A 10,274-nucleotide genomic window follows, 5' to 3' on the forward strand; every position below is an offset into this window, starting at 1 on the left:
GTTCCCCTCCGTGCGCTCGTCCCTCGCCCGTGGGAAGGGCACGGCCGTGTGCGCAGCCCACGAAACGTCCTTCCTGCCGGCAGAGCCGCCCTTGCGCGCCCGCGCTAGGCCGCTCCGCCGCCCCGGCCCGCACCTGCGCCCGCCGCGGGCTTCGCCCCGGCAGGGCAGGATCCGGCCGGCAGCGGCTGCCCCAGCCTCCCAGGCGGCGGCACACGCCGAGAGTCACCCGCAAGCCTTTCGTCCGCGATAGACACCACATCGAAAGAGCGGAATGAGTCCCTGAGCTGTTGAAAGTATTGTTTAGGCTCGGACCCTTCCCCCCCCCCCCCCCAAGGTTCATCAAACCGTGTGTTTTATTTTTCCCACATGTGCGAGTGAGCATTATCCCGTACTTAAGCAAATGAAGTCGCTTTACGTTTACTCATGGCTTCTTTAAAAAATTCCTCAGGTAATTTCAATTAGCTAAGAGGGAGAAAAAGCATCAGATCACAGAACGCCGAGGAATCGGCTCGCAACTGACAGGAAGGAGAGATGGCAATAACTGAAGAATTATGGGTTAGCAGGGCAGCCTATTGTTAATCAATTAAACATGCAGCTAATAAAAAAATACACTTCGAGAAGCCGTTTCAATAGACTCGCGGACATAGCGAGGATATTGCCGTATTAAAACTACGGTCGAGTATAAGGCTACGTATAGAGTATGAAGCAATTCTAGCTTCCCCTTTTCCTACGTTATTTTTCATTTCTTTCCTTTCCTCGTTCTCAGTGAAATCTACATACCAGTTTACCCCTGCACGCAGCAGAAGAGATCTGGCCACCAGACATACTGGATTAACTCCTATCCAGTTCTATCAGCTGGCCTGTAGAAGAGGCAATCCTTAAAAAGGCAGGTGAGGGGGAGGAGAATAACACCAACAGGTATTTCTTGTCATTAACTCCCGACTTCCTGATAAGAGAGTGATAAACAACTGGTAAACTCAGTGCAACAGATTACAGAAAAGACGTTTGCTTCCTTGCTTGATTAATGCGCATATATTAAATAAAAATAGAAACTCTAAAAACAAGAGCTTTATATAAAACACATTCATATTTCAGGAGTTCTGTGGGATAATCGATATCAGGCGATTACATCTGAATAACCAATTTCTGTGTTCCGCAGAGCGAATTCTGAGTATACGAGCTCTGTCTCTGAACGGAGCAGCATCTGCAGAGCTGAGGATGCAAAATTAATTATGACATTATAAAGTCATACAGGAATCTCTCTAAGTCAACCTGCATGCCTTGCAAAATGAAGTATACTCGCTGCATTTTTATTTGGGAAGCCCAGTCTGTTCTTTCCAACAGGGGTGGTGTAAATGAATGTTTATCTACGCGAATTGATTGCTTTTAGTTCCTCCTCTTTAATAATTAGTGGAACAATACAGATTGGGAATACAATGACCGTTGTGTTTACATTATAACAGGGGATTAATGCTATTAAGTGAGTGTTACAGTTATGACCTGGGAAGAGTACTTAAATAAATACCGTGATCCCAGGAGAATTGATATAATTCAGTTCAGAGTGTGTGTAGATACGCACAGACACGCACGCACACACCAGAGATGCAAATCTCCATACATATCTACATGCATATACATATGTTTTACACGCCAGGTATACATGCACGTTTGTATAAAATGTAGGTGTTGTTTTCTGTTCCATCTGCATGTCTTACCTCGATGAATTTGTGTGTTGTGTGTGATTTCGGTAGGAGCAATGCTTAAATCTGGAGCGTAATAAGTCCCCTTCCCCCAAACACAAAGAGTAACAGATTCTATTTCTGATGTTTTAATTTGTGCAGTCCAAAACTATTGTTTTATATACGGAAATGGGGGGTAATTTCGCAATCAGAGATTAGTGGGGTAAAATATTATCATTTCAAAAGACAAGTTCTTGCGTTGGTTTGATTTGCATAATTTTTGTATGCCTTCAGAAAGGCATAGATTTGCCCATTGCTAGGAGAGAGCATACATTTTATTACACCAAGCGCGCCACTAATTTGACTGCACAAAACAGAACGAAAAGCCAGTGGGGTAATTTGAATATAGCTGCTGAACTCTTTGCGATAAACAAACCAGAAAACCGTGTCAATAATGTTTTAAAATATTGGTCAGTGTACGTGGCTCTATTTAACTTCTCGGAGTTATCTCTGTTTGATTTGAATGCCTTGTGCAGGGAATAGGTTTTTCATCTGCCTGGCTCCACAGCTGAAATCTAATTTTCCCATAGTACTACCCGTTACTAATAAAAAGCCATCTAACTTGCACAGTTAAACAGCAGAATAGTATTACATGCACTTTTTATTGATAATAACTGTGGCAAATTAAAATGCCTACACAGAGACATTAAGACTGTACACACTGCCTTTTTATTTGAATAATCTATTAATTTGTTCGGCGTTTACCTTCCTAGATTTTAAGCGGCGCTCGCCTTGTCTTCTGTAATTTGCTTTGCTCCAGGTACAATTGAGCAGGTAGCCGGTAGCCCCCCAGCCCCCCAGCCCCTGCCCCTGTTCAGCTATCGCTCACCGACGTCCTGGGAGACAGCTTTAGCGGTTTGTCATTTATTGGCTCTCTCTCCTTGCACAAGTGACAGAGGCTGAAGTTTTCGGGCGAGCGAGGTTGAGAGCCCCGTCTGTGGGAATTGCCCTCATGCCACTGTTACGGGAGCGCAATCTGCTTTGTGCAACAACCACTTGAGCTTCTGCCCGGGACTTGTGCGTTTGGGGACTATTTATCGAGGACCCCATTCTCTTACATTTTACTCAGGTGCAAAAAAAAAAAAAAAAATCTCTCTAGCAAGGAGACCTTTCCTGCATCACTGTGGCCCAAAGAGGCGCACATGCCTGTTACTTGGACAATGCCGCTTACCCGATTGTCATGACACTGGTCACAGTAACTTTTTAAGCAGAGCGAAGTGGAACTTGGTGAGCTTTAGAGATGTAACACAATGCGCAGCAGAAACAGTTTCCTGTGACATAACCACACAATGGTGTGGGAACGCTTTCTCCTTTCTGTCATGAAATGGGGGACCGCCACCATCTCCCGGAGACAGCGACGTGAAATAATAGACTATTGTATTTAAAAATAAAAACGGCACACGCATACTATGCAAGCGGAGTTGTCCAGTTTTCTAGTAACAGAAGCCTGGTTTGCGAGGCTCTTTCTGAACGAGCTGCTTTGCAGGGGCGACCTGTGCAAGTGAGGGGAGACGGGATGAGTTGGGTGAGCCTTTCTGCCGTACGTCTGCTCATAGGGTTAAAGGCAATAACCGAGAAAACTGAAAGGGGGAAATGAGAAGAAAGAACTTTTCTTTCCCCTTCTTCAGGATAAAATCTTTAGTTCAGGCTGTGTATGGGAGGGGGCGCTGTGGCAATGAATTCTCCAGCGCTCCAGAGCACTCGGAGCGCAATTGTTAATGTAAGCTTCTTCCCTGGGGTTTCTTTTCAAATTTCCATTCTTTACTTTTATTAATGTTATTATTTAACTGTCGCCCCGTGACACCTACACTAAAAGGTGGACTATTCGCATGAGCTGTGGTCACTTCGCTTCTCCTTAACCCAGTTTTCTTCCTTTTTCTGTCTTCCTCTTCAGTTCGGTAAGAGTGGACTAATGTGTTTCACTTTTAAAATACACTGAAAGAAGGACCTATCCGGTGAAGTGATGAGAATTTAGAGAACGCTCCATGACATGTAAGCATGCACAACATAAGTACAAATGAAATGTACCCCCTGTTTGTACTTCCCCCTCGCTTTGAAAGTGAAATTTTACGCTGAAAAACGAGCCCATAGCGAGGATTTAGCTTCCCACTTTTGAGACTTTATTTGGGATTTTTATTTTTTTTTTCTTTTGGAAAACTAAACCGGATCTCTGAAAAAGCAGATCTGGGGCGTAGAAAATTTGCTTCCCATACGTCACACTGTTATGAAGTGTCTTAGTCATTTTCTGCTTAGGGAAATACAAGCAAATGTATATCCGTAGGTATAAGATAAAAGACCTCCAAAGCCTTCGCGGAGCCTGCTACTTTCACCTGAAAGGCAGGCAGCGCTTCTCAGGGAGAGAACAAGTGCACGATCCACAGGTGGGATAGTTCCTCATTCTTCAGGAAGCGGCGCGGGAGGGGAAATTAAATCCGTGCGTTGCCTTTCTCGAACGAGCCACCGAGAAATCCGTGCGGCGCAGGCAGAGGCGCGGAGGTCCCTGGTTGCGAGGGGCTCGGAGGGGCCCGGAGCCGCGGCCGCCCCGCGCCGCGCCCCGCGCCGGCCTGTGCGCGCTGCCTGCGCGGAGCCGCGCTCGCTTCTCGCAGCGCCTCTAATTGGTTTCTTTGGGAAAAGTTGCGAGCAGCCTGGTGGGAGGCGGGCCGCTCAGCCCGGGTGGCTGCGGGCAGGGGGGCTCGCAGGGACGAGCTGCCTCCCCCGGCCGCCTGCACCCATGCCTGGGCTGCCGAGGCGAGAGGCGCTCCCCATCCCCCTTCTGCCGAGCCGGGCAGTCAATACCACGTCTTTGCCTCTGGATTTTGTACTCCGCCGGCGTGTACGACAAAGCTTGCCCCCGAGTTAGTGCGAGGTTTAATCCCTTTAGCGCCTGGTACACTTTCAAAGTGGTTGATGGACAGAGTAAAGGCAAAGGGGGATGATTTATTTGAAGAGCCCGGGGACGTTTTATTTTAAGGGCTCAGGTTGAAATGGAGTCTTCTGAGGCCGGAGCAGTCAACGAGTAGGTTTTGGCCAAGGAATACTTGTAGGCAGGCTCCTTGCAGGGCTTTAGCTGGACCAGAGGTGTGTTTATATGTTCTCCTACCGGTTCCTCCCCGTAGTTATGCCGGCTGTGTGGAAATTTGCTGTCACATTGCAATTGTCTAAAACAATTTTGAAGTCACCCTGACAGATCCCTTCCCAGTCTTGTAATTGCCATCATCCGTTTGATCACCACTTTTAACACTAGAGAGCACCTGCTCACCTGCTTTGTGCTTTTCTCTCATTCACTCAGTCAGTCATGTGGGTGTATATGCATACATCATCCATATGGAGACCCTGAGACATATTTCTAGATCAAAAAACCCAGCATCCTACCGAAATACCCCAGTCTTTCCAGTAACAGCCTTCTGGAACATGGGGGACCTCTCGTTTCCCCTTAAAAATGGGTAGCTTCCCTTCCCAGAACAACTGACTACCCCAGTCGTATGTTCATTCAAGCTTACTGGTATATGCTCAAAAGCAGTGAGAAAAAATACAGGAAAATTGTAGTCATATTCAGAAAAGCATTATGTATTCATTTGTGCAGTGATACCATGAGGGCTAAAAAAACTCTATTTAAAGTTAGTACAGCATAGCTCAAAACCGTTCAAGTAACTTTATAACAGTTTTATACATTATAATAATTGTGTACTTGTCTTACTTTAATGGGCAGAGTTAAGGGTATTTGAAGTTTTTAGCTGTGCATTTCCTTTAAAATGAAATTACATTTAAATCAATGTTGAATCACCTGTCTCTCTCACATTTAGTTAAGGAATAATTGCAAAACTGCTTTTTTTTTTCTTTCTTTTTTATCATTTACCTTCAACATTTGCTCCAAATTAGAATATCAAGATTATTTTGGAAATATTTCTCTTAATGTTAGTCTTTCATAGATAAACAGCAAGCAATCCTCCCACACAAATATTACTATGAATATTATGAGCAAGATAAACATAGTGCTACTTCTAATTTGTTTAAAAAATTGCTGTTTAGGTTTGCTCCTCCAGTCTGACTGCTTTTCCCTACTCTGGACCAATGCTAGAGTAGACTGCCAGCTAACCCAAGTTTACAGCCTGCTTACGTCAGGTAAAGGAAGAGTGGACAGACCATCTGGCATCCAGTTTTTCAACCTGAACAGTTTATCAAGCTTTTTTCATTCGGAAATGGCTGGTGGCCAAACAATTTACCAGTGAGAAGTCTAAACACATACATGTTTCTTGTCATACAACAAATGGACTCATTTCCATCAGCAGAAGTACAGAAGGAAAATTAGCTGCAAAGAAGAGGTATGCTTTGATTACTTCTGGTATCAACATGGCTTTGAATGACATGACTGTTGACTTTGTTATGTGTTTGGCTATGTTCATCCTAACAGTGGTATCCTGTTGTGGCCAAAATATTATGTACTGCCTGACTCTTCACTCTATGAAGGCTTTGGAGAGCATGTCTTATTTTGGCAGCAAGACCATTTGGGGAAAAGAAATACCTAGATACTAGTACTAAATGCTAAATATCTAAAAACTAGTATTAACATAAATTAATCAACAGATTTTCTTCAGTTCTCAGAAAGACATTTTATGTTTGAAGTGTAGTTCTGGGAGTTTAAAAGAAAAAAATCTCTTCATGCTTATCAGGAGGAGACAATGAATTCTGCTTTATGCAACTCAGCCTTAAAACACATTACCTTTTAATGCATCTCTGAAAGGAAAGTAGTGAAATAATTCTTTTTTTTTTGACTTTTCCCCAATTGATTATTAGTAAAGTCCTAGAAGGTTATGACTCCTCCACACTTTTGAACTTTTTTGAAATTATTGTTGAGAATCATGTGGTGTCATTATCTCAAACACCAAAAGTATGTAATTTTGTTTAAACTATATTTCTCACACAAATACAACTCCCGACTATTTCAGCTGCAACCTATCTGGCTGAGGCTTTGTACATGAAAGATATAAAGTTATGTCAGTGGAAAGAAAAAACTACCAATTAACCAGCAGCCTCCACTGTGACGTTTTTGTCTCAAACAATTCTGTCCTGAGATTGCCAGGATTTCTACAGCCTTGTGGTGTTTTCTGTTTTTTAAAGCGGTTGGATTCTCAAAATCAAGGTAAACCAAAAGTTCCCTCCTTTGTCTCACTCTTCTCTTCCCCTGCTGCTATTCCCTCACCTTCACTTAGCTTAGATTTTCTGGATAATAGTGGTGTAGCTGACACATCACAACTTGGCAATGGTGGACTTGCCTTTGCAACTTTATGAGACATTTTTATGATTATCGTAAACAATCTCACCAAAAGAACACTATGAGCTTCATCTTGTCACTTGAACTTCAAACATGTTATTTTAGGACAGCTCAATAATCAGATACAACATAGTATCAGGTGCTACTTCACTATAGTTTTAGTGAGATTTCTTTTTAAAGTAGCAAAAATTAGTTCTGTAAATACACTGAATTAAGAGATAGTTCAACAGTGTTCTTGCAGCAATGTATAACAGGTTTTTGGTTTTACAGAAACACATTTAATACAAGATGCGCACCTGCACAACAGATAAAAAGGTTACATTGTTTCTGGGATAGATAGGTAATTCCTAACACCCATTGCCTTTCAGCTGAATTTATGCACCTTGTCAGAACAGAATCCACTTAAAATACTTCCAGGAACTCTTGATAAAAAAAAATCTATGAAGGAATAAAGCATTAAATCTAATTCTTGTTAAAAAATACGAATTATAAAGGAATCCTTTCCCTTTGAAGAGGCTTGTTTGTGAGAAGCAATTGAAAGAATAAACAGCACACTGAATATGCTTTTTTACTTCGTTTTTGATTGTTTAGTCTGTTTCCACCTGAATGACGGAATTGTTGATTTCTACTCTGATTTTTGTTTATAGAGCTTGCTTAAGAAATTGTTGATCCACTGATACTGGCAGCTACCTTGGGAATGTTACTTTGGACTAGTCTTCTATTCTTTTGTTTTCTCTCTTTTTTTCTTCACTTTGGCTGGCCACATACCGTCTATCAGATTTACCCTTTTTAAAGTCACTAGTCAGTATTTTGGCAACTGAACATGTAGGCCATGATCCCTCCTCAGTTTTCAGGCCCGTGATACTGTCCATAGCAAAACTCAGTGAAGTTAAAAGAAAAGGAATTCTTCCTTCAGTGTTTAAGATGGCTCCATGACATTATCGAGGCGATCAATAATTGTGCCATAATGCCAGGTGTTGCACAAGCACACAGCCAAATGGACTGCTCCTAAGCTACAAAGGACATATATATAGCACTACTACTGGGGAGGTAGTATGCTAACAGACTTTTAGAAGCCTTTTAGTAAGTTTAGGAGTATAAATTATGTTTTACAAGTTAAGATTTTCAGCATAAGTTAGGTAAAAAAAAAAAAGATATCAAGGGAAGAAGAATCAAGGAAAATACTAATAGGTGAAGGGCTGTGGAAGCTGTAGACTTCCAATCAAGGTGCAGGATTGAGTGCAGAACAGGAATGGACTGATATAGGTAAACACAGACTATATAAATGAGGCAGAATTTTAGGCAGAACTAGTCAAGAGATGGGGATTAATTAACTACATCCACTTGTTATATTCGTAATAACGCAGTTTTATACCAGTGACCAAGATAATAAAGGTAGGTTTTATGATATTTTTCCCTGCTTTAACCCATATTCCCGCTCATGTGCCCACCTGCAGGTGAAATGAAACCTTTGAATCATGGCATATACGATTGAGCAAGAATTATCTCTTCACAGGCTGACTCTTCATATCTTAAAACTTATGAAAGTGTCAGCAGTAAGACTGTTCTCTCTGTTACAGTTAGAAAACCTATATTACAAATTATCTCCTTCATGCAGCATTTGTATTTCACTACTTCAATTCACCTGTGGTATTCTGTTATTGGTATTTTCAGGAAAGCTCCTTTAAAATAGTTCTTTAGAGTATTGTGTTGGCCTGGAACTGAACACTTGATCTTTCTAAACATGCTTGGAGGTCAACACCAACATGAGAGAAACTTTAAGAGCTGAAAGATTGGATTACATATCACGAAAAGGTAGATTGCTACCTTGGTTACTATATTTTCATCTTTTGCATTTTTTAAATTATGTTTTTATTAATGTCACTGATTAAAGAATGATTTTTTCTTTTGCACAGGTTATTCTATGTGATATATAATCTCTAGATTTCAGAGGCCACTTGGCTGGTTGCCATACCACCTACAGATACACTTGCATAAAAGAGGCCACAGTACTGTGATTTAAATAATCTAGTTCAGGAAGCTGGTTTGATGGTGGGTCAAAATCAAAATACCACAGAGGGGTAAATTTCCGAGAGCTACACCAGCATCTTGGACTTTGATTTTAGAAAGTATTTGTTATTTCCTCACAGAAGTTTTCCAGACCTAAAAGACATTTTCAAAGATGGTAGCATACGTATTAGCCTATACCTGAAATTGATACTTAATAAAAGATATCTAAATATTTAATGCTCTGATTTAAAGTTGATTTCCTAGGCCTTTCAACATTAAACAGCACAAGGTCTGAAAGTCTGTAAGAACTGGATCCTGTGTCTTTGTCTACACATTGGAACCGATGTTTTTTGAGGAAATTGATGGCAGAAATCGGTTTCGTGGAATCATGGACAGAATGTGCTCAGTTTTTGCTCATTGAAAAGGCTAATGACTTTTCGGAGCAGGCTATGGCCAAATCATACAGTCTCCTGCACTGAGCTAGATTGCTGAAGTACAGGGAGTATGACATGCCCATGGTTCACAGAGCAGAACCATAAACCAGGTACTTAAAACTGAAACACAACTTACTGGAAATACTGTAAGCCACCTGCTCTATCATACTGTTACTTTTTCGTCCTATAATTTGATTGCTGAGTTCTCTCTCAGCCTCTCCCCTGATCTTCTTTGTATCCATCGGCAATGCCCTTGCATTTATGGCCTCTTCTTGGGAGAATGTCTTCGGGTTTACAGTAAAATGTGATATCTTTCATGTAGTGCTACAGGGGAAGGAGATACTGATTAAGCTCTAGGAGGTGAGAAATAATACAAACAATTTTCATTCCAACCTTTGACAATATTGTCTGGAAAATAAAATATTCCTCAAAAGGGTTCAAAAGTCAAGTAAAAGAAATGAAAATTAAATAGCTGTTGTCAAAGAGAACAGCTATATTGTGAATAGGATTTTACTGTAAAGGTTATTCTGGGAAATTCAGGGCTGAGCATTCTTACTTTAGTACCAAGCAAGCTGGTTGAATACTAATTAAAAACAGAAATATAAAAGACCCAGCTGAGAATAATATGATGGAGACAGATCACCATGGCTTCTGTAAAAGAAATCTGTGCCTCTGTAAGCTATTCACATTCTTTTAATTGTTTGGGTATGATAACAAAAGAGTGAATACAAGAAGATTGGACGACATAATTTATTTGGACTTTCACAGAGCGTTTGACAAAATTCATCCCGTTAATCTCATGAGTTAGCTAGGTTCAGT

This window comes from Struthio camelus, chromosome 2 (genome assembly GCF_040807025.1).
Source record: "Struthio camelus isolate bStrCam1 chromosome 2, bStrCam1.hap1, whole genome shotgun sequence".
NCBI classification, from domain to species: domain Eukaryota; kingdom Metazoa; phylum Chordata; class Aves; order Struthioniformes; family Struthionidae; genus Struthio; species Struthio camelus.